The following is a 25,022-nucleotide window of genomic DNA, read 5'->3' as shown; positions in this document are numbered from 1 at the left end:
ATCTACATGTATTGTTGTACATTGTCCAGATAGTTTGTATTATGACTCCATTAAGCTGATTTTATCATACCTATAGTTCCTCAGGTGAGCGATGTGGCCCATGGGCCTCTTGTTTTAAATTCTGAATGGAATCCATTCTTATTGAAAAATCTTATTCAATTTTTTTCATCCTTAAGGTCAGACGACACGTTCCTCAATTTTAGATAACTTTTTCCAGGAATTTGTTAATGGTTTACAACTACTTTGACAAGCTTTCTTGCAAAAAATTAGGGTACCTTACCAGGCATTTCTGCGAAATACCAGAATATGCAATTTCCTATATAATCTTCTTGAAAATACACTTGAATTGCTGATATGAAAATAAATACATCTACACCACAGCTAAATTCTCTAAAATAGAACTGTATCTCGGGCGGGGCGGGGCTTTGAACTCACGACCTCTAGAACCTCTACGCTTCTGGCAGAGAGCGGCCACGGTTCTAACCACTCGACCATCTAGGCATCTAACCAAATACAAGTATATTTTGATCATTTTTTAAGTAATTATAAAATTAAAAATTTTTGTTGGAACTCTTTATTACGAGGAGATACAAAAAAGATTCTCGAGGAACGTGTCGTCTGACCTTAAGTACATAATAACAGACACATTTATTCAAATTGTCCATGTATTTGATTTGTTAAAGTTAATAAGAAGCAGTCAATTCATTTGATCTCACTGTAATTCCACATTCATTTCAGTACTTGCTGAGAGAGAGAGAGAGAGTCTCATACTCGGATGAGCACAGCGTAGATATAAATCAAAATCCCGGACTTGTGTTTCATACACAATGATGTATAAGGTATTTATAAGGTTAATGAAAAAGTCAAATTTGACAAATTCTGAGGTGAGTAAAATGATTAGTATTAGAATGAGGGTACTAATGCACTTGGATGTTGACACCTTAGAATTGTTAATACAGTGGGGCCTCAGATATCCGGACGCCAGATAACCGGACGCTTCAGTTTACGGACGATTTTATTTGGGAACAGATTTTTTTATACGTTTACTTATTTTCTCTCATTTATCCGGAATTCTGTGTTCCGGATCTGGACGGTCTGTTTTTACCACAAAACATCGTTTTACTACTAATCTTGCTTCATTTAACCGGACAGTAAAATTTCATGATACCATACTCAGTACAAAAGATTTCCCCTGTCAATTAAGTTTCACACCTTTTTTACGTGCAAGACCCTCATGAGTAGCTTGTATAAACACACTGACATCCCAAATCACTTTCAAAAATTGGAAAATTGCGAACAACAGTGTATCACACACATACCACACTGAGACACAAAGAATTTAGCTAGATATGGTTATCATTATTGTGCGGTTAATATTTCATGACAAAATAATAAAATAAAGTTCTTTATATCTAAAAACGTTCATATCAACAGACAACTCTAGCATATGTTGCTATATGGTATGAAAGGCAAAAAACCTAGTATCAACACTGGGAGCCATTGTATACAAATACATTATCATTCATGACAACGATAGACACATTTCAGATATCCGGACGCTTCACCTATCCGGACGATTGGACTTGGGAACGAAAGCGTCCGGATAACTGAGGCTCCACTGTACAAGATTTAGCAGAGCAGAAACAGATAGGGCTAGGTGATGTGCTAGATATATAAATGAAATAATTTTTATTTTAAAGTAAATTTATCACTGTTTAAATTTGATAAGTTTTAAACAAGCTCAATTTTGACATATGAATGCCATGTGACCCTATATATTGCTAGTAATTAGCTCACCTGAGCTGAAAGCTCAAGTGAGCTTTTCTGATCACCTTTTGTCCGTCGTCCGTCTGTCCATCTGTCCGTCCGTCCGTCTGTCCGTCCTTCTTTAAACTTTTTACATTTTGAACTTCTTCTCTAAAACCGCTTATCCAATTTCAACCAAATTTAGCACAAAGCATCTTTATGGGATGGCGAATATAGATTGCAGGAATAAAAGTCCGATCTGTATTCAAAGCGGTGAAAACCTTGAAACTGTAGAAAAAGGGGGGTGCAATTTTGAAAATCTTCTTTTCAAGAACTACTGATTCCAATTCAACGTAGCTTAGCATAAATTATCCTTATGGGAAGGAAAATATAAATTGCAAAAATTAAGGTCTAATTCTGTTTCAAATCTGGGTTATTGCGAAAATAATAATAAAGGAAAGGCGTGTTTCAATCGGGCTCGGCATCCGGTAAATGGGTAGACAAGACTTGGCCTGGGCAAAACAAAAGATTGGCAGTTATTAATCTGCCAATCTCATTAAAATTTCAGGATATTTGATGGACCAGTATATTTGTATTTGCTGTAAATATTGCTGCAAAATAATGCGTATTTGGAATTGACGATTGCTGATTTCGTCTTTATTACTCCTACTGTACATGTGATCCTTGACTGTGTTTGTGTACATTTGTATAAACTGATTTTGAACCTCAAATACCATTGAACCGGTCTTGAGTGAATAAAAGAATTGAAAATCTTAGGCCATTCTTTTTTTCCATTTTAAATGCTGGATAGGAAATACCAAGTTAAAAATCTTAAGCTGAATGTAATAAACTCATGTGGAAAAAATATGACTCAAACCTAGGCGAACTGTGAGCTATGCATCTTGCTTATAATTCTACGATTGACGCTGAAATTTTGGTTGAACATTGGAAATTCTATATGTCGAATTAGAGTATGTTAAATACTTGTACAAACAAAATAAAGAATGATATTCTGTATAAACCTACTCTCTGGGGCCCCCTCTTTATACAATAAAAAATGTGAAATCTACATCAATTTTGATAGTTTTTCAGACACGGGTTAATAAAAACGACATCTTTAAAACAGTTTCCATAGTTCTGACACATTTCTGTTGCGGGGATAAAGTAATTATCGCTATTCCTAAGAAAATATTACAGCGGAAAATTATCCTGGTTTGTACTCGAAGTAAATAACAGTCATTTAATTATAATGGAGAAGACAAATAAAATTTTTGAATGTTTTTAATTTGAGGAATTGAGCACATTGAGGTACAATTTTCTTCTTCACATCCGAGGGACCATACGAAACAATATCTTTTGAACGCCATTGTTGCTCAGGTGAGCGATGTGGCCCCATGGGCCTCTTGTTTTTTGATAGTGAACTTTCAGATGTGGCCAAAGACATACATCTTTAAGTAAAATACTTAACTAGCCAGGGGTGTTTAGTTACATTGAGTTATATGGGAAATGAATTGATACTCTTTTCCCTAATAAAGTTGCAAATATGTGACTTTTTTAATTTGATTTTATGACCAAAATTTAAAAGTATTGTGCATATTCATGACTGAGGAAATTCTTGCTTGCGATTGTCTATTATCTGATTGGGGTCAGAGTTTAAGTGATTCTTACCTCACCTGAGCCGAGCTTTTCAGATCAAAATTTGTCCATCGTTGTCATTGTCACTGTTGGTGTTGTTGCTTAAATATTTCACTTTTAATTTTTATCTAATCTTAGAACCACTGAGCCTATTTCAACCAAACTTGGCTTAAAGCATCAAATTTTAAATTTTGTTCAAATGAAGAGCCAGGTCCCTTTTAAAGGGGAGATCATTTAGAATCATCAAAGATTTAAAATCATCAAAAATAGATCATTAAAAATTTGTGGGTTTTTGAAAAAGAAATTATAAAAGATAAACAATTGGCCAAAAAAGCTGTAATTTGTGTGGAAGCATCCCTAGGAAGTGTTTTTTCAGGTTGTTCATATCATGATCTCTGCAGGAAGGGTGGAGTCAGGAATCACAATGGGGGATTGAATTTTTACATATGAATCTATATAGAGAAAAGTCTTTAAAAATCTTTTCGAAAACCAACTGGCAAGACAATTTGTAACTTGTGAGGAAACATCCTTAGGTAGGAAGATTCAAGTTTGTTCAAATCATAATCCTTGGTAGGAAAGGTGGGGTAGGATTGCTGGGGGGGGGGGGGTGTTGTGTTTGAACTTTTAAAAAAATCTTTTTCTCAAAAACTAATCAACCAGACAAGCTGAATCTTGTGTGGATAACCCTTAGGTAGTGCTGATTCAAGTCTATTTTACTACCTTGTTCAGAAAGTTTGTTTGACTCCATAATTTAAACTGATTTTTAATGGCTGTCGTTACTCAGGTAAGCAATGTGGCCCATGGGCCTCTTGTTACTGAACTCTTTGCAATGTTACATTTGCAAAAATAAACTTCCTAGGTAGTATATGAAAGTGACCAACAGCTATAGCTACATGTGTGGCTCTATGTCCTGTCCCCTTAGGATCTGTTCACTTCCTCATACAACCTTTTGCGGTGTCTGTTGTAGTGGCTCATCTTACATCAAATGGAATGGATCCATGCCAGGATTCACTTTTCCTTCCCATGCTGGTTCCAGTCCAGTAAACTGTCACAGTCTGGGAAATTCTGTGAGTTCTCTCTCAATGCATGATGCTATAATTTAGCTCTTTTTAGTTCACCTTAACTGAAAGCTTTTGTGAGCTTTTCTGAGAACTTTTGTCTAGCGTCCATCTGTACAATTTTGACCTTCTCTGCAGAACCAGATTATCAGAAATCATTTAGACTTTGTAAACAGATCTTCTGCATCACTAATACCCGTAAATACACAAGATGTCAGTAACATATTACACCGAAATTTGCTTATATTAAGATATTGCAAATATTTTATCTTTGAAATGAAATATATTAATTCCACATTTTATAGATTTGGTTACCTTTTCAAAATTTTATTTTAATCTTTTTTTATTTATTATTTTTGAAAGAATTTTTTTTTTAAATCTATGTCGGTGGGTTAGCTTGATTTAAAAAATTGTAAATCAACATGTCTCAATGAAGTGAAAAAAATACAGTCTTCTTATTTTCCTGACAACAAGCAAAAATTTAAATTTGTAACACAAAATGCATAAATAAAATTTTAAAAAATCAAACTTTGAGCTGTAAAACTTTGATTTTAAGAAGTGAACAGCAGATTTTGGTATAAATGCTGAAGGCATTTTGATGATATTATAGTGTTTATCCCTTACCATTTCTTCAGGTCACTGGTGATGCCGCAGAAAGAAAACACTATGGGTATGTAATATGATCTTTATTAGCAATTACCGCCACATATAGAATAGTAAACGAATAGTACAATTCACAGAGCAATAAAGCATGTCTTGTGTCTTCCAAGACAGGCAAAGGAAGGGCAATGTATATGTCATCTTGCGTGTAAGCAAGTTCAGGCGGTAACCAGGCAATTTGTACCAACTATCACCAGGACCACCACACTCCTCCCCATTTTAAAAGAGGGCATCCCAGCCCGAACAATAGGGCAAACTATAATAAACATACAATATCTAAATCCTAATAGCTTAGGACCTAAAACATACAAAATAAAACATTTTACATGTTTTTTTTTTGTCTTTAAAAAATACTAACACAGATTTCACAGTCAACATCACAGTCCACAAACTTCACAGTCAGATTCTAGCATCTAATTTGTCTTGGTCCAACCTCCTGCTTTTCCTGGCCCCTCCGACTTGTCTAGTTCCACCATTTTCCCAAACACATCAGGTAGTCCACATAGTATTCCCTTAGCACGAAGTCCAAAGATGACATCTACAACGAAGTCCAACGATGACATCCACCAAGAGATTCAACGATGACATTAACTATGAGGTACAATTTTTAACGATGACATCCACCACTCCGTATCTAGACACCAGACATTTTTCCAAGATGAAGGCACTTTGCAAATTTTTGACATAGTGTCCAAGACTCCGGCACTGCAAGTAAGGTAGGGACTACAATGTACCAGAGTAGCAACAAGTAAGATCCATGTTCCTTAACATTTTTAACCAGCTAATGGGTACATGGACTCCTTGTACATCTTGGTACACTGGATATCTAAACACTCATCTGCAAATGCAGCCCAAGGTACATACAAGCATCTGGTACACTCTACCAATGCTAAGACAAACAAAACAGTACACAGTACCCTGCATCACCGTGGAGTACCTTTCCACATCATAAAACATAACACTCAACTTGAGAAACCTACTACTGTGGTTTCATCAATATTCGTTGAATACCAATTTTCGTGGATTTCGTTGTTAAGTTGATCCACGAAATTTAATGCCCATTGAAGTGTAATTTCTATTTATATTTTCTATTGATAGGGTCATTGGCCACGAATTTACGTATCCTTGAAACTGTGATTTTCACTTTATCCACGAAAATTGATACCCTCGAATATTAATGAAACCACAGTATCTCACGGACCAGGTAAAAACTCAGGGCAAACAAATATTTAAGCTTTGTCCTGGCCTTGTCATCAGAAATTCAAACAAACCTGGAATGAGACCAGTCCTTGCCCTCTTCACACAATAACATCAAACTTTGGGATTACCCTGATTACACAAACAGTAAGTTTTCCTTTTCTGATACTTAAACTTGTTAGTGCCCTTGCTATCTTGCAACTTCACAGACTCACTGGTAACTGCTTGGTGATTTCTAGCTCTACTCCTTGTCCCAATGTAAGGCCCTCAGTCAATAGTTTGACTTGAAGTAGTCTGTGAGACTGCAGTGTATTCTGCCTTTTTCAAAACAGACTTCAATGTCTTGACACTTTTCGGCACTGGTACATGTGTGTTATGCTCTGACTCACTGCTTGACTCTTCATCAATGACCTGCTTCTGATAGTTATAGAGCCACTGAGGTATTTCTGTAGCATCGCATTTCTCAATTTATCATGATGCATGGTCCGAACTTCTCTGCATTACTTTACTATGAACACAGTATCTGACTTGGCCTTTACAATTATACCTGGAGCCTTCCAGATAGACTCCACTTTCTTCCCTGCTAGACTCCACTTTCTTCCCTGCATTGCGGCGCCAATATACAAAATCGCCAACCCTGAATGGACATGTACACAGTCTGATGTCTTGTGCGGTTTTCATAAATTTATGCGCAGACTTCAACTTCTGCTTGGTGGCATCGTGTGCTTTTTGCACGGTCTGCTCTAACTTCTGCACATACATGTTTATCTCACCCTCCTCCCCATTTTGAAAAGACTTCAGAGGGTGCCCGTACATCAAGGTTGCTGGTACATTCACCTCTCTTTCCAGCATAAGTCTATTTGGTGTATACCCTGTGTGACGGTTTATGGCTGACTGCAATGCCACTGCGAGTGGACCAAGATACTTATCCCAAGTTTTAGGTTGACTGTCTTTATAACAGCAAACTGCGTCCATCAAAGTGCAATTATAGCACTCTACTTAATTATTACGCCAGAAGGCCTATAGGAAGTTGTTCTAGACTTGTGGAATCCCAGCATCTCACAAACCTTACAAAAGAGCTCACTCTTAAAGTTACGGCCTTGATCAGTAAAGATCTGGAAGGGATCCCCGAACCTTGAGAAAAAGTCGTTGATAGCTGCCCTCGCAGTTACTTCCAAGGTTTGTGAAGGAATTGGCACACCCTCAACCTACTTAGTAAAGTTGTCTACCATCATGAGAATATACTCATCGCTCTGCTCCATGCTAGGGAAAGTCCAAGAAAGTCTAAATGTACTCTTTATATCGGGCTTCCAGCTTGATAACGATTCATATCTGATCTATTTGGCAATGAAGCTCTCTTGTTTTTCGCACAGAGAGCACATGTCTTTACATACAGCTTTATGTCCTTTACCATTCGCCACCAGTAGAACTGTTGCTGCTGGCGAGTTAACTTGATAACTGCCAACAGCTCTTTCTGCGTCGTACAATATCTGCGCTGCTCGGATGATAGCACTGCACTGCCATAGTCTATAGTTCTTTCTTTCCCGTTCTGAATTTGACTCAGCTCTCCTACAACTGTGTAGTCCGAAGCATCAGTGTCTGATACATTGACCATGATTATTAGGTATAGTCAACACAGGGGGTTCTGTCATCAATGCTCTAAAACTCTCAAAAGCACTTTGTTGTTCTGTCTTCCAACGGAAACCACATTTCCTAGTGACTGCATACAGTGGGCAGCAATGCAAGAGAAATGGGGTATAAAACTGTGATGGTAATTAGCAAAACCTAAAAACTTTTCAAGGCCTGGAGGGCCAGTCCCATACTGACTCTATATACTGGTCTCCCATCTCTATTCCACTCTCACTGATGGTTCTGCCAAAAAAGTCAATCTTAGTTTTGAATAGCTCTTACTTCTGAGGCTTAAATTTCAGACCATATTCTCGGAAACGCTTATGGTGTTTCCCACCACTTTGATGGCGAGATAATCGGGGAAACCGATAGGAATGATCAACAACTTACCAGGTAGACATCCAATATTTTGAACAATTACATCTATCTGGAATATTTTCAGGATTTCTCTCTATTTCTCTCTGCGCATGGGCGAATTTATCCGGTGCCTGATGAATTCGCCCCCGCACTTATAATAGTGGGCAAAATCACCACACTCCCCCTGATTTCAAAAACCTGACCCCAGATATTACAAAAGTAATGACATATACATTAATACAATTTAAACCCCTATGATTGACAGTGCTAATGTAATTAACTAAAACATTGTGATTTACCATTACTTATAAAAACAGATATTAACAGTTCATAAATCATGACCAAATAAAAAGTCACTGTCAATCAATCACAGGCAATGGGTGTCCGGAATAGGAGCACGATGATTCAAGGCCCTCTCGTCTCTTCTGACGGTCCATGCTCTCTCTTCCATAGGGATCCCTTCGCTGGAAACAAACTTAAAAGAATGTAAAAATATCCTGGGAGAATACACTGCATATAAAAGGACAGACAATCAGTATCGGTGGCCCAACTGCTTAGCGAAGAAGGTGCGGAAGTTCTTTGCAACCGCCTCTTCAAGGTGTTCCACGGATTTTCCACTTACGGTCGCAACCAATTGGTAGACCTTTCCAATATGTTTCGGCGTCATTGGTCAGCCAACCCCACATGGCAGGTATGGACTGTTGGTCTTCACTAGTATTCGATCCTGTGGAATAGCTCTAACACCTTCCTGTTGGGTATCCAACATGCTATGGACACTTTCGCTCACTCCAAAGTACACCGGCCTCCCGGTATCTACCCAGAGTTTGATCTGCGCTGGGCCCCCTACAAAGCAGTGCAGGTAGATGGGTGCCTGGATAGACACGCCCAACCGATCTAAAAGGGTTATGCAGTCTTGGGTGGGAACTCAACTGCAGCTGTCCTTGTCTGCACCCTTCAGATGCAACACCATATTGGAGGATGGATCAACTCTGCAGAAAATCCTGCAAGGATGAACTTTTGCTGGGGGTGATGTTCTTTGTCAGAGTAGTCCAAGCCTATCTCCCCAACAGCCCAGCCCTTGCTATTGCACAAACTCATGGTGGCCGCGACATCAGCCTTGTTGCTCTATCACCTCCTTTGGGTGGATCCCCTTCACAATCACCAACCCACTCTCTAACCTCATTGGGATGCGGGCCTCCTTCATACCATAAACCAAGCACCCTCTGGAAATGGTGACTGACACTTAGGAGGGTCGGCTGTCTAGGGCTGTGGCATTCATTGCTCCTGTAAATGGAGCTGGCATCCATCCAGGGTGCCAATGACAGTCCACTACCAGGCAACTCATGGGGATCACTAGCAGGGGGATCACTAGTGGGTAGCTCCGCTTTCACTGGCACACGGTGACCCACCTCTTCAGGCTGCTGAATCCCCTTTCAACACAGAGATATTGACTTATCCCGGTAATCAGCCCACTACTTTGGCTGTCAAGTCCCAAAAAGTGTGAGACCCTGTTCACCACCTCCTGCACAGGCCTGGAGAACGTCTAGTCAACTCTCCCAAGTTGTCTCTCAGCCCACGCCCTTAACCTCTTCAGGGACTGTAATACAGGCTCTCTCTGGTGTGTTTGAAAAACCTCAGCAGATATATCCGCTAGGAAAGACACAAACTCCTCAGGATTCTGTGCCCCTCCAGCATGGTCCCTCCTAATGTTGTAAAGCATCGGTGTAGCTCCTGAAAATGTCTCCCTGCAACTGTGTACAGCGCACTTTCTTACTCCCCTTTCCTTTGTGTGTGTTCTTTCCTGACAAGGACGCATGTTAACTTCCTGATCTGAGCCACTGCTTTGGCTCAGATCAATAACCGTCATACTGGCCTCTTGTCCAAGCGGCTCCTGCAGCCCACCAGCATTCTCCTCCTCGAACATACCATCCTCCTCATCAAACACATACAATTGGAATTGCTCCTCCATCGCTGAATCTAAAATTAAAATATATTAGCAAGTAAATTATATCTGAGGACACTTTGAAACCAGTTATATACCTTAAAAGCTCTGGGTGTTTAATAAATGCTAATAAAACTACCAAAAACTTTTATACATTTTTCCTACTGCCCATCTATAAGAGAACACTCAGGGCAAGAGGTATGCTTTCTGCAATTTCAGCAGTCATACCCACACATTCCAGATGAAACCAGTCTCTGCAGGAATCACATTGCACCATTAACCCTTTTGGATTTTGTTTTTACACACATTATGACTTCCGTACCTTTTTCTTTGGCGGTTTTGCAACAATAGTTTCATCATGCTTAGTAATACCCTTTGAATGAGACCTTGTACCCCTGAATGGTCCATCAGGCTGTTTCCTAAGTCTCTCCTCAGGGTATTTGGCGGAAGCACTATCTGTATTGCTTGATCCGCCAGCACTTACCTCATCATCGTGATCTCATGTAATCTACCAACCACTTTGACAGTTTTCGTGCATCACATTTCTTAAAGTAGCTCGCGGGTTTGCTGACGTCACAATAGGATTCGACGTAAAGAGTTGACCGTCATAGCAAACTTATACATTTTTTTTAAAATGACAAATGATTGTTAGAAACATAAAAGGAAATATGTCAAAAGGCTTAAATGTAGTTTCTACAAACATTTATAATAATCAAGTGCTAAAATTTTATTAATAAAAACGTGACTTACTTTGTCACATTTTGTTCTATAAGATATGTTTATGCGTTGGAACTCCATGAAAAGAGAATTAGCCATTTTTCTCCTCTTCACATTACATTATATGTTATCGACTGCACATTGCATTTGTGCAGTCGATAATAATATGTAATTAGTATTTACATGTTCAAATTTGTGTTAATCAGCTAGTCTTGTCAATAAACGCATTATCATTTTTGGGTTCTCAGACGTAAGAAAATGATGATGTTGGGCTAGCGTCATAATGAAAATATAAGGTTTTGTGAAATCTTTTAAATCTTTGAAGTTGTTTTGCAAAAAATTGGCCGAGAACACATATTGATTATTTTTTATCAATTGATTAAAAAATATCTCCTCTGGTATTTTACTAAGTACATCTAATTTCGTCTAAATCGTTTTGATATTTGGAGCATAGTTTTGAAATGCATTTCTCGACAAAGATGCGCATTTTACTACTGTAAAACGAGAAAATATGGCGCACTACAAATTTTAGCACCTTTGGCGCAACTGCCTCTGAGCGCTAAAATTAATAGTGCGCCAAAGGTTTTCCATATGAATTAAATTTCTTCAAGTTGCAAAACAATAACGTCAGTCCATTTTTAAGGCTATATAGAAGTGTTCATTTAAATATCAGATGCTCTCGGTTCTGTTTGTTTAAACAATTACACAGGTAAACGGTATGGGTTATCGGCTATAAGTGCCTAAACATGGATTAATTAATTTAGTTTTAATTGCTTTTTAACATCTCTCATTAGCACCTTCAAAATTAAGCTTCTCCCCATGCCACTTCCATTTAGCCCCTCAAGGTGAAAATGTGATTAAGCGTGGCGATCGTTAATGCTGACAATACATGATTGATCATAATTTCTTTGATCTCTGATTAGTGGATATAAAGATAACAAGACAATACCTATTTTTTGTGGGTTTTTTAATGTAAAATTACTGTGAAAAAGATTCTCTCATGGTGATCAAAACTCATGGTAAATGTAGCATTCGATTTCACTTTTAGTTTCGGGACTCTTCTAGTGTTATCCAAGTCGACACGTTAAATTCAAAGTCCGATAACTCAAATTTGTTTACCAACAAAAATTACACATCATCGCCAATAAATGAAGTTTTCATATCTATCTACTGACGATTTACACAAAAGTAAGTGTATTGTTCTCAAAGACAGTTTACCTTGCATGCGAGATAGAAATTAAAGTTGTTGTGTTCACGTGCTTGAGTGAACACAGAACTAAATTTTGGGCGTGATCGTTTATCAAACTACAACATTTTTTGTATTCTTTTTTAAAGAAAAGATGCATGCGCTAAAATATGATTGCCCTATTGTACTGGCACTTGCGTTTGCGCTAAAATACGTACTGTGGAATCATTAGATTTCGTGGTGGCTCAATTTTCGTGGAATTCGTGGGTACCTCTTATCCACGAATTTACATCCTCCACGAATTAATAAATTGAAGTAATAAAGTCATGTTTCCTTTTGTAGATATAAGAGAATACACGAAATTACGTCCCCACGAGTCTGTAAAATTCTAGCAATCCACGAAAATTGACCCCCACGAAAATTAATGATTCCACAGTATGCGCCAAATTTTCTCGTTTTACAGTATATATTTCATTGAAATGGTGTTGCTTAATTTTATCAGCGACAGTGTGTTTAAAACACAATAACATTGTTACCGCGCAGACGAATTTCAAATAAATTTTAGAAATAAAACTCTAAAACCTATAGATCACGTGGACAAATTTTCAGTATATGTTTTCTCACAAGCAGTAAACCCACGAGCTACCTTAAGTTTTTCATGATGCATGATCTTGACCTCCCGACATGACTTCACAGCAAAAACTGTGTCGGACTTTGCTTCAACTATGACACCTGGGCCTATCCACATTGACTCTACCTTCTTTCCTGCGTTCTGGTGCCAGTACACAGCTTCACCTAATTTAAATTGGTGTTCTCTGGCTCTTATATCAAAATCCTGCTTCATTTTTTTGTGTGGCTTTTAACTTATCCCTGGCAGTCTCATGTGACTTTTGCAAATATTCTTGCAAATCACACACATATTTATCTACTTCTCCTTCCTTCCCATTTTGAAAATCATTGGTCGATACAGGATAGTTGCGGGCACTTTGACTTCTCTCCCTAACATCAATTTGTTTGCTGTGTACCCAGTGTGCCTATTGATACATGTAGCAGACCTCAAAGCACCTGCTGATTGGCCCAAGTACTGATACCAGCTCTTAGGACAGCCATCAATGTAACACCATAAGGGTGCGGTTGTAACGCTCAACTTGGCCATTCCCTGATTGTCTGTACGGTGTAGTCCGCGTTTTATGGATCCACAAGATCTCGCACATTTTTCGGAATAGCTCGCTCTCAAAGTTCCTTCCCTGATCTGTAAACACTTCATACGGGTACCCAAACCTTGATAAAAATTCATTGATGGCAGCTCTTGCAGTCACTTCCGCTGTCTGTGATGGTAGTGGGACACACTCCACCCACTTTGTAAAGCTTTCCACCATCATGAGTATGTATTCATTTCCGTTCTCTGTGTGAGGTAATGGTCGTAGGAAATCAAGATGAATTTTTCCATTGGACTACCTGCTTGATAACTCTTCAAAGCAGAACAATTTGGTAATGGACCCCACTTTTTTATAACAGACATCACATGTGAGAACATAGTTCTTCATGTCAGCGACCATCCGCCAACAATAAAAACTCGACTTAAAATTCACTTTAGAACGCTGAATACCTTGGTGTCCTGATGAAAGAATGTCATGGCACTAATACATCACTTCTTCACGCATAGTTTTAGGCACAAGAAGTTGCAGGGCATCTTTATCCTCAGCAGATTTATACCAAACTACCCCCCTATCATCTAACATGAAACAAAAATAACATTTCTCTTCAGGACTAGAGGTCATCAACTCACTCTCACTTGGCAAAACCCCAGACTCTAAGTATGCGTGAAGGAAAGTCAATACCTTATCTGCACTCTGCAGCTTAACCATGTCTTCTACAGAATATGAAGACAGAGATATCCCTTCCCCAGCTGCATGATCAGAACCCTCCTCCAGATTCTTGCTGAGCATTGCCTTTCCAAGCTTACTCACCGACTTGTCGTCTCCCAGGCCTCTCACACCCATTTTTGGTACTGGGGCCAGGGCCAATGGATTGGGAAAAATGCAACGTTTTGATAGAAATTGGGAATTTTTTTCCTTGCTTAATGTACAGTCCCCAAAACAAAAACTAGGGTATATTGATAGGATTTTTTAAAGGTTAATTTTTTTAAAAATTATTTTTAAAACTTGGAACATGTGTGTATAATACAATTTTAGAGAAATGCAGAACGTTATATTATAATGTGATAGTTTGCGAGAAACCTCTCAACTGCTTTGACATCTTTTGGCATGGGCCATTCCCGTACTGCCTCTAAATACTGATCTCCCCATCTCTACACCATCTTTGCTTACTGTGCGCCCCAAAAATTCTACTTAAGGGCAAAAAAGCTCACATTTGCGAGGTTTGAACTCTAACCCAAAACTGCGGAAACCCTCAAAAACTTGGCGCAAATTGTCTAAATGCTCTTGTTCAGTTTTGCCCAACACTAGCACATCATCTAAGAATGCAAGAACAATTTTCCAGTTAAGGCGGTGCAGCACTAAATTGATAGCTCTGGCAAATGTTGCAGGGGCATTACATAAACCAAATCTCATCTGCGATATTTCAAAATGTTCAAACTTCGTGATGAAGGCAGTTTTCTTCATATCATCTGGGTGTATCTTCATTTGCCAGTAAGCTGCATTATCATCAAGCTTTGAAAACCATTTGTTTCTTGATAGGGTATTCATACATTCCTCTATTAGTGGCAAAGGAAAACTGTCTTTGATTGTGACCTTGTTCAGTGCACGATAGTCAACGCACCATCTCACGCTTCCGTCCTTTTTACGAACAAGCACTGGAGCAGCGGCCCAGTCTTAGGTAGAGGACTGGATTACTCCTCTCCTTAAAAACTGCAGGTGTGCTGCGCATCCGCTGCTTTATGGGGTGCGCATCGCCAGTGTCAATACAATGCTCAATCTCTACAAAATTGCCCAAATCTAAATCACTGACTGCGAAAATATCTGCAAACTTAGTTACAAGACTGACTGCTTCCTGGCGGTCAGAGCGTTTTCCTTCAGATCTCTGATAAGCGAGCTGACATGCTCACAATCCTTTTGCCCTTCTGTTGACACCCGACGCACTGACGCCTCGCTGTTTTTGACTGCACAAGCTGCTGTCACTATACCAACAACACTTCCTGTTTTAACAAAATGACCGCGGTCAGTCATATTTATGACACACAACTTGCCCTTATTCCCAGAATTATTGTAAGTCCTGGAAGCAACAATACCCAATGGAAAGACATTGGCTGGTTCAATGATAAAATCTGACATCTCATTAGCCAAATCATATTCTATCACTTGAGCAGTATGCGATGGAATCTGCACCCGCCGAGATGATACAGCAATTAGCACCAACTTATCCACACCACTAGACATTTCAATCATGCCTGGTACCCCTTTGACTCTCAGAGCTCCTGTCTCACAGGAAATTTGTGCACCATGTGACTTAAGGAAATCAATTCCAAACAACATTTTATCCTGCAATGGACCAACATAAATTGGATGAACAAACCTATATCCACCAACTGTAATCTCAACTTTACCCAAAAATTTAGCACACATACCAGTCACCTCACCCGCAAGTCTTATATTTGACTCCTCAACAATGTGCGGCTTGGGTTGCATAGAGACAAACCTTTTGTGATACTACATGTATTGTAATATCTGCGGCTGTGTCAACTATAACATTCACCTCCATACCCGCAATTCCAACCAACACATGCCATGCCCCTGAACCTTCACCCCGATTACCAGACTGAACATTAGGTAAAACATGTGCAGCACTAACTGATGGATTTTCTGCAAATGTAAGCCAACCCCTCATGGTCTGTGGTGAAACAGAAACATTTGGCTCATTGTGCTCTGTATTTTTGATAGTTGGGATTGGGGGACCTGCATAATTGTTATGTGATCGTTGCAGACAGTTTCGCTTCATGTGACCTGGCTGCTTACAACCATAACAAATTTTTGGCCTTCTATTCCCCTGACGATTCAAACTAGTAACATAGAGATGGCACTGGGCTGTGGTGTTGGCCTGCGTTTTGTTTATCTACAGCATCGCCAGACCTATCTACTAGATGCCCCCTTGACACATACTCAGGTGAACGATTTTCTACAGGTGATACTGACCTTCGGTACCTAACTTCATTTGGGACTGACCTTACAACCCTTTGGTGATGAGCAATTGCACAACGACTAAACTGGAATGTCTTAACCCTCTTAATAGCCTCCTCTAGGGTATCTGGCGGTCAGTCAATTAATTGCTGATCCGCCTCACAGTCTAAGTATCCTAAAGCAAATCTCATTATCAACTGTTCCTGAAAAATTTCAGGCAAGGTCCCACTCCCAAAAGTCCATTACTCTATCACCCCACTGGTCTATTGGCTCTTCAGGTTTCTGAGTAATTGAATTCAACTCTAACTGGGAAGCTGACCAAACCTCTCCTCCATGCGAAGTATTACCTCTTGAAAAGTAAGTGTAGTACCCCTGCGGCGCAAAATGTCAAAATACTTCAAAGCCACCCCCTCTAGTGTCAAACTAAGTGCAAACAACCAATATGCATCACACCAGCCATTATATTCTGCAATGGTTGAAAACTTTGAGTAGAATGGACCCCACTCTACATCCCCATTATACTTGACACCCTTTACCTCAGTGGGAATACTCCGACTTATTCCACTTCTACTACCTGGCGGTATAAGACTGGGTAACTGAGACCTATGAATGCTAGACAATATAGGACTAGGGGTCCTCCCTGACTGCCATACATTTGACATGACTGGCTGCCTACCCTCAGGTATACCTGTTTTTGGTTGTCCAGACGGAGTTCCCTGATAATTTGACATAAATGCCAAGTTTGTGTTGGACAGGACTGGGTCATTGGCATTTGCATAGGGGCTCCCCAAACTTGACCCCCAACCCCAGGGCTTTGACTGCTACTGACATTAGCTACACTACCCTGGGTTATGACTCCTGATGACATTTCCCTAGACTGGTTGGGTACTATACCTGTGAGTCTTGCGTTAATGCTTCTGTCACCAGGCATTGGCCATGGCATGAAGCTTACATCTGCCTTAGGGACTTCTGCAATGACACGGGGAAAGCTAGGAATTGCCTGCCCCCCTGCGGAAACAGAACTTACCGAGCTCAACACAACCCTTGGACCCCCAGAGAATGTAGCATTCCCCCCATCTGCTGAAGTTGTTTGTACAGCCTCTCCAGGAACCCAAGGACCCCCCTGGCTACTGGAAATTTGTGACTGACTTGGCCCGAAGCTGGCAGCATTACCTTGAATTTCCGGAGATTTATTTCCACTCGACAAACCTGACATTTGAAACATTTCCCTAATCTGTGAACTAACACCCCCGCGGGCATGTTAAGGCTTCCCGATGGATTTTACAGCGATATGTAGAAAGTCACTTGTCTGTACTTCATACGATATGACGTCATAATTAAGTTTGACGTCACTATCTGCATTCCTGTCGATAGTTCTCAGGGAATATGTATCTTAACCTTAAAAGTGAATTATATCAAACCAGTATAATACCGCATGTTTCCTTTACATAGATGCTGCCATTAATGCTAGACGTACAGAAGTTTTTCATATTGAAAACCAGTATCAAATAATCGGCAGTTTTAAAGCTTCGTTTTAAGTAAAAGACTATTTATATTTGGAGACTCCTTGCTACGTGTAAACAACTGAATGAAGAAATTTTAATGCATGAAAAACCAGCTTGGCGCAGGTGAAAGATCAACACAATTTTAGAATATTTTACGTAAAATTGGTAGAGAATATAAGTACCAATGTGGATCGTGCTTGGGAAACCTACGGATTTACCCCAATATTTTCTAAATCGCTTTTGAATAGTAAAAATGTGCATTATTTTGTTGATTTTGTGGAAAGTTTCAACAATATCTTCCATAAACGAAATATCTATTTCTTTCCCAAGCAAGAACTTAAAAGTATATATGACTTAAGAAAAGATTTTTCTTAAAAATATGTATAATTTGATGTCGTTAATCACCTGCGCCGATGTGATTTATATAGATCATTTGCAATATTAGGAATCGCCCGTCACGTGCTTACAGAGTACATATGACGTCACAAAAATGCATCAAATATAAAGTTTAACATCGGTGGCAATAAATGTAACATAGATTTTAAGAAATACTTCCAGTCAAAGTATTTTTGCGATGATTAAAATAATATCATTTTTCAGCCGTATTTTAGCATAGGGACGCCTTAACATTGCTGCGCCATACTTGTTCCGTCATACTGGACGTCTCGAGCGACCCAATACCTGTCCTGATAGAATCGACTTCACTCTTCAGACATTCGAAGTCTATATCCAAACCATCTACCATACCTTGTAAACTGCCTCTTCTCGAGATCATCCTCCGTTTACTTCTCCCCATGACTCTTGGATCCACCCGTCGTTTGATGTACCCTACCTGTAGATAAAAGCCCATCCCTGACGCTATTCCCTGAGGTACTTAACATGCCATTCTGGTCATTTCCCTCAGACTGAATGTAGCGGCCATTCAGAATTTTCCGGGCCCCCCTACCAACACCTGCTGTTTGCATCTTCTGAGCCATTAATTCATTCAAAGTACACTAAATCAATAAATCATAAATAAAACAAACCAATATTTCAACAAATGAACACTTGGCGGCTTGCTGCAAGTACAAAACTATGACATACAAAATATATTTTTCAAAATGGCGCCTACCATGTTGTCTCGGCATGGCATTGAATTTTCAATCTTGCCCACTTACATCAAAATTGACCCTGCTCGCAGCGCTGTTTATCGTGTTTCCCACTGCTAAGATGGCGAGATAATCGGGGAAACCGATAGGAATGATCAACAACTTACCAGGTAGGCGTTAAATATCTTTATATATACTTCTTGAACAATTACATCGATCTCGAATGTTCGCAGTTGATTTATCTTTATATCTCTCTGCACATGGGCGAATTCATGCGATGCCCGATGAATTCACCCCCACACTTATAATAGTAGGAAAAATCACCACATGCTCAAACACCTGTCTCAAATTGTCCAAGTCAGCTTCTGCTCAAGCCCCAAGCACTAAGACATCATCTAGAAATGCAAGTGTTATTGTCCAGTTCAGTCTGTGCAATATCAAATTTATTGCCCTAGCGAAGGTTGCAGGGGCCTTACGAAGACCGAACCCCATCCTGGTAAACTCAAACAGGCCATGTTTGGTGATAAACTCAGTTTTCTTTTTGTCATCTGTGTGTATCTTGATCTACCAGTATGCAGCATTGGCATCCAGCTTGGAGAACCAGCGGTTACCGCCTAGTGTGTCCATACACTCCTCGATAAGAGGCAATGCGTTTGTGTCCTTGACATTGACCTTATTCAATGCCCAGTAGTCGACACACCACCGAACACTCCTATCCTTCTTTCTGACCAGTACCGGTGCAGACGCCCAATCAGAGAATGATGGTTGATTAACGTTGGCTTTGAGCCTTTTTCTAAATGACCTTCCTCCTTCCCCTTGAAAACACCGTGCATACGGCGCATCCACTGTTTAATGGGTCGAGCATCTCCAGTGTCTATGCAATGCTCAATCTTGGTAAAATTCCCAAAATCTAGATAACTCACTGCAAACATATATCAGCATACTTCTTTACCAAGCTTACCGCTCTATCCCTCACCTCCGCTGGTGCATTTATTTGAAGATCTTCTAGGAGTTTGGATATATAGTCATACAGTACCGATCAGACCCAACCTAACAGAAAGTAAACCCCAACTAAACCCTGGGTTTACTTTCCGGGTTTACTTTGGGTATACTTCGGGTTTACTAGAGTGGACCCAGAGAGTAAACCCAGTCAGAAGTATACTCCTGAAAGCAGAAGCTAACTGTGTATTCGGAATATACGAAGGGTAGGAATAACAGGAAGTAGGATGGTAAGATAAAATACTAGTCTGCTTCACACTTCAGTGCATACAGATGACCTTAAAAGCAATTTCAAAGTAAACCCAAAGTAAACCCCATGTAAACCCAAAGTAAACCCCGAGTGGACCCAATTTTTCAAAAAGTAAACCCAGAGTAAACTCCAAGTAAACCCAGAAAGTAAACCCGGGGTTTAGTTGGGGTTTACTCTGGTGTTAGGTTGGGTCTGATCGGTACTGTAGTTGTCCTCTCCCCCAACTGCTGCATAACAGTCAACAGTGGAGGTAGCCTCCCTTACCTTTGTACCTTTTTGGTACCTTCGTACCAAAAATGAGTGTGAGAGGCCTGCAACCTTGACTTCAGCAGGGATAATCTAACACTGCTTCTGCTGCCAGGAGGAATCAAACTTGGCAGCTATATGCAGTGGTCGACATCAGCTTCTGAGACATAGGCATTCCACCTCCACTAAAGATTGATGACTGTCCTCCAACAGATGCTGCAGCTTGACTCACAAATACACCATAATGATGACAGCCGGAATCCTGGCTGCCTTCTGCACTAGGTGCAGACCCGAAGGCTATAGGGACTAGCAAGGTGTCAATGCTGCTGACAATGGACCTTAGCAGTTTCGGTGACAGCACGACAGTCTCAATGCTGCTGACATTGAATGATGGAATTCCCAAGCCTCGGCCCGTTGCTTTGAGATAAACTGTACTTCTGCCGGACCAAATAGAGTCTGAGCAAACAGTACTAGGTGGTACCTCTGTATATAAGCGATTACAGCTGAGACTGTCCTTGAGGCATTTAAACCGACTGATGAGGAATGGAAACTATTTTGAGACACCGGTCAATCCCCAGGGAGACCAAGGTTCCGCACTGGCTCCCGACCACCGCTGGCTGATTACCAGTTACCCCGACTTCTGGCGGCTGAGTAACAACAGGCTGAGGCTTATCACACCCAACATGCCTGCTAACATTTGGGTAATAAATAATAAAAATAATAGTACCCATATTTCTGTCAATGGAGCTTAGCTGGAAGGTTACACTAGACTCAAGTGTGCTTATATCTTCCTGCAGAACCCCAACGTCCTGACCTTTTCTCTCCCGGATCAGGGCATAGAATTGCTCAAACCATGGTGCATCATTCGGCTGGTCCCTTAAAGCTCCCTGAGTCAGTGAAATCTCCTCCTCCCCACTCCAAGTGACATTATACCGGGCACTCTCCCAACATAGGTGTACCACAAACACCTATAGTAAAACTAACTCTACCAGGCTGTGGATTCCCAGAACTGGCTCGTCCAAATTTGAATTTCATTCCTGGTCCCTCAGACCATTTTCTCCCAACTATATATACTCACAACTGACATGTAGCGCGTAATCCACCACACGATGGATCAAATTCACAGCAGCACACGCAAGAAAACAAGAAAAGCTAACCTTAAAAGTTATATTTTCGAACATATATATAATTTTATAAAAATCCAAAATGGCGTCTCCATGTGCCTGCGAGGCAAAATATCCTCAGCTAGCAGCACCAATATAGCGTATCTCCCTAACCGTTACTTTAGGTCGCTGGTGATGCCACAGAGAGAAGACACTATGGGTATGTAATATGATCTTTATTTGGTGATTACTAACACATAGAGAAAAGTAAACGAATGGTACAATACACAGAGCAATTAAGCACGTCTTGTCTCTTGGAAGACAGGCAAAGGGTAATTACATCATCGTCGTGTCAGCAAGTTCAGGCGGTAGCCAGGCAATTTCTACCCGCTATCGCCAGAACCACCACAATATATATCTTTTTAAGAACTGTTTTTAAAAAAAATCATGTTCATTTATTAGAAAATAACAAATATGCTCCCCCAGTAGTTGCTGTACTTCACATTTATTAAAACACGAGGCTACTTTTCTTTATACATGTATTTTCATGTATGTTTTTGTTATTGAATTAGAAAATCTTAAATGTTAATGTATTTTATAGTCTCTTTATACCAGTATCAAGTGGTTTTGAGATTGAAATATATGAATAAATCTGAGTCAAGTAGTTTATTGAGAAATCGCTTACACAAAATTTGGAAAAAAAGTGAGTTTTGTCCTGGTTTTATTCAATTGTACGTTAATCTGCTTCTGTTTAGAGGACAAAATGTTTACAAAATTTTTAAAACTGTAGCAATTTTATTGCTATTGTCTTAGAATCTTGAAGTAACCAGCAAGACTTTTTTAAATGTACAGTCAAAACTGCCGTAGCGGTCACCCCTATTAAGCAGTCACCTTTCGTATGCGGTCATTTTATTTCCTCCTGATGAAAAATCCTATATAATTGCCCTCAAAAGAGCGGTCACCTGTCTAACGTGGTCAGCGGTCATCGTATTTTGATCCGAAACTGTACAGTCCACATGCATTAGGCGGCCATTTTGGCCGGTCACATGATTTACACCTGGGGATTTTAAACATGGCTTCTGAATGTCGGGTAATAAATGTAAGCAATTATTATACGCTTGAGGCGAGAGAAACCAAATTAATCGATGTATTTATAATACATAATTGGCAGATCAGATACGAATGGGAATCAAGTGAATTGTTTAAACAAGTATAACAATATGTTTGTTTTATAACTAGAATGAAGTACAGGTGTCAAAAATGTCCGCGGCGATGCAAGAGAAAATTGCTTGATTTAGTAATATGATTTTGAGTTCAGATACGGTCGGTTAAAAACGTAATTGTTGATTTGTATGAAAAGTTTTGTTTTCTATATATACGGTACCCATGAAAATAGTACAGAGTATTAGTATCAATAATTTAAAGAAATATAAAAATTGCATGCACAATGCATTGTAATGTATTTCTACTTATTTGTAAATATAATAGATACTATAAAATCATCAAATCAATTACTTTATCTATCATTTTGATACATTATGCTAAATATCAATTATATGATTAAAATAAAATTGAATAATTGTTCTAAAAAGGAATTTGATGTTGGCAAATTCACAAGTCTCTATTCAAAGGTTAATTACCTCTGTTAAGAGGTCACTTTGGGTGCCTCCCGCAGGTGACTGCTTAATACAAGTTTGACTGTAATATGTATATGTCACCTGGTTCACAGGTGTGTGACTGTCAGTCAATATATCGGGTCTCAATAGCTCAGTGGTTAGAGCACTGGCAGGGTACGCCAGAGGCCCTGGGTTCGAGTCCCGGTTGAGACTAGACTTTTCACCACCTGTGACATATATGTTAAGGAAATGTTGAATTTTGATTTTGGACTCGGTGGCTAGGAGAATTATTACTTTGGTGGAGTTGTTACACCAATTTCAATGGAACTATTTTTTAGATGCACATGATGCTACTTCCTGAATGGTGCTGAACCTGTTTGTCAACATGTGGAACCCATGTGTACTTGAGGGTAGGTATGTTTACTATCAATTATCTCTCTTAGAAGCCACATAAGGTATTTTTTTTTTATCTAAAATTTTTCTTGAAGCATTTAACTATAATTTCTCTTTCATGAATTATATGCTGATAGTATAGTTAATCAATTAACTTAATTAAAGCTATATAGTAACATAAAGTGAAATTAATTCCTTGTGTGAGACCTTAAAACATTTTTGTTTCAATATGATTGATGAAAAAAACATGTAACTTTTATTTAAACTGCATTTTTTACCTCACCGAGACGAAGTCGGGAGGAGCTTATGCTATACCCTCGGTGTTGGCGTCCGGACCTGGTTAAAGCTTTTGTTGCAGGTCCTGTATCTAAGCTAATACTTGTCCTATATTCACCAAACGTGCATGGATGATGCATCTGGACCTACTTGTGGACTTGAAAGACTTGGATGCTGAATCTGGGTCCTAAATTTCAGATGCTGAAGGAGGTTAAGGTATTTGGAGCAGGTTAAAGTATTTGTTGCAGGTGCCCTTTGATAGCAATATCTAAGTTACTGCTGGTCAGTACTTCACCAAACTTGCATGGACGGTGTGTCTTATGATACTGATGCACCAGACAGGCTTGAATGCTGAATCTGAGCTATATGTTTCGGATGCTGGAGGTGGTTAAGGTTTTAAGTGCTGGTTAAAGTTTTTGTTGCAGGTGCCCTCTGATGATAATATCTTATTTACTACTCGTCCCTACTTCACCAAACTTGTATGGTTGTTGCGCCTTATGATACTGATGCACCTGACAGGCTTGAATGCTGAATCTGAGCCATAGGTTTCGGATGCTGGAGGAGGTTAAGGTTTTTGGAGCTGGTTTAAGTTTTTTGAGCAGGTGCCCTCTAATGATTATATCTTAGCTACTCCTGGTCCAAACTTCATCAAACATGTGTGGATGGTGTGTCTTATTATACTGATGCACCTGAACAGCTTGAATGCTGAATCTGAGCCATAGGTTTCGGATGCTGGAGGAGGTTAAGGTTTAAAGAACTGGATAAAGTTTTTGAAACAGATGCCCTCTGATGATGATAACTTAGTTATTACTTGTCCTAACTTCACCAGATGGTGCGTTTATGATATTGATGCACCTGACAGGCTTGAATGCTGAGTCTGAGCCATAGGTTTCGGATGCTAGATAAGGTTAAGTTTTTTTTAACAGGTCACATGTTACATAGATAATTGTACTATTTCAAACTTGCATAGTTGATTAAACTGTAATATATTTGAATCGCAAAGGTAGCTTCAGATGCAGAGCTTGATCTCCATTATCAAGGATGCTAAAAAATATATCTTAGTTAATACAGGTCCTAACTTCACCAAACTTGAATGGATGGTGTGTCTTATGATACAGATGCACAAGATAGGCATGGATGCTGAATCTGAGCCATAGGTTGCGGATGCTGGAGGTGGTTAAGGTTTTAATTGGTGGTGCCCTCTGATGATGATATCTTAGTTATTACTGATCCTAACTTCACTAAACTTGCATGGGTGATGCGTCTTATGATACTGATGCACC

General features: G+C 39.6%; 1 long non-coding RNA gene, 1 other non-coding gene and 1 pseudogene across 3 annotated transcripts in view; 2 read left to right on the top strand and 1 right to left on the bottom strand.

The window, feature by feature from the left end:
- Positions 1–25,022, top strand: part of LOC128168562 (uncharacterized) — a 60,415-nt gene that overhangs the window by 33,283 nt on the left and 2,110 nt on the right. For both annotated transcript variants that reach the window (XR_008241405.1, XR_008241406.1), the window contains 4 exons: positions 739–839; positions 4,349–4,448; positions 5,075–5,109; positions 23,409–23,480. This is a non-coding gene — a long non-coding RNA (uncharacterized LOC128168562). The remainder of the gene's footprint in view (positions 1–738; positions 840–4,348; positions 4,449–5,074; positions 5,110–23,408; positions 23,481–25,022) is intronic.
- On the bottom strand, positions 5,597–11,381 carry LOC128168561 (uncharacterized metal-dependent hydrolase YcfH-like; annotated as a pseudogene).
- Trnat-ggu (transfer RNA threonine (anticodon GGU)) lies at positions 23,211–23,283 on the top strand. The gene has a single exon. It is a non-coding gene; the product is annotated as a tRNA-Thr (tRNA).

The sequence above is a fragment of the Crassostrea angulata genome, unplaced genomic scaffold, assembly GCF_025612915.1.
Source record: "Crassostrea angulata isolate pt1a10 unplaced genomic scaffold, ASM2561291v2 HiC_scaffold_14, whole genome shotgun sequence".
Lineage (NCBI taxonomy): Eukaryota > Metazoa > Mollusca > Bivalvia > Ostreida > Ostreidae > Magallana > Magallana angulata.
This window is presented reverse-complemented; position numbering and strand designations above follow the sequence as displayed.